Genomic DNA, 496 nt, shown 5'->3' on the forward strand with positions numbered 1-496 from the left:
TCCATTTACCTACCTATATACATATATATTAATCGATATTAATTAATATATGATTTTTACCCTATGTTAATATATTAACGGTAACCAAAGTTCTCAAACTAGATATATGCGACGCAGTAAATATTTTCTGCAGACATATTCCTGGAATTAGCGTGCCAAAACGAAGACTTTTGAATTTTACCATTAAGCTGTAATTAACAGAACCACATGCACGTGCACCTATGACGGTGGGCAATTTTGTATGGGGTTCTGATGATTATGGTTGCATTACAAATCAGGCTGAAGAGAAACAAACAGTCGGTAAGATTGTTAATTTTGAAACCGGTACCTATTTAATAATGATTTTTTAGGTAATTTAAATGTCTTGCCCGCTTACGCTTTGGTATCCCGCTAAATTCAGTTTTGAGAACAATTTAGGTCTTAGTAGACACAAGATGTGATCTATTTCTAGCACATTGAATGTCCACGTTAGTGGTCAACGTTATATATAAATATA

General features: G+C 33.3%; 1 long non-coding RNA gene across 1 annotated transcript in view; it reads left to right on the forward strand.

Moving 5' to 3' along the window:
• Nucleotides 1–496, forward strand: part of LOC106875462 (uncharacterized) — a 23,033-nt gene that overhangs the window by 16,148 nt on the left and 6,389 nt on the right. The window lies entirely within an intron of this gene.

Source organism: Octopus bimaculoides, chromosome 5, assembly GCF_001194135.2.
Source record: "Octopus bimaculoides isolate UCB-OBI-ISO-001 chromosome 5, ASM119413v2, whole genome shotgun sequence".
Classification (NCBI taxonomy): Eukaryota; Metazoa; Mollusca; class Cephalopoda; order Octopoda; family Octopodidae; genus Octopus; species Octopus bimaculoides.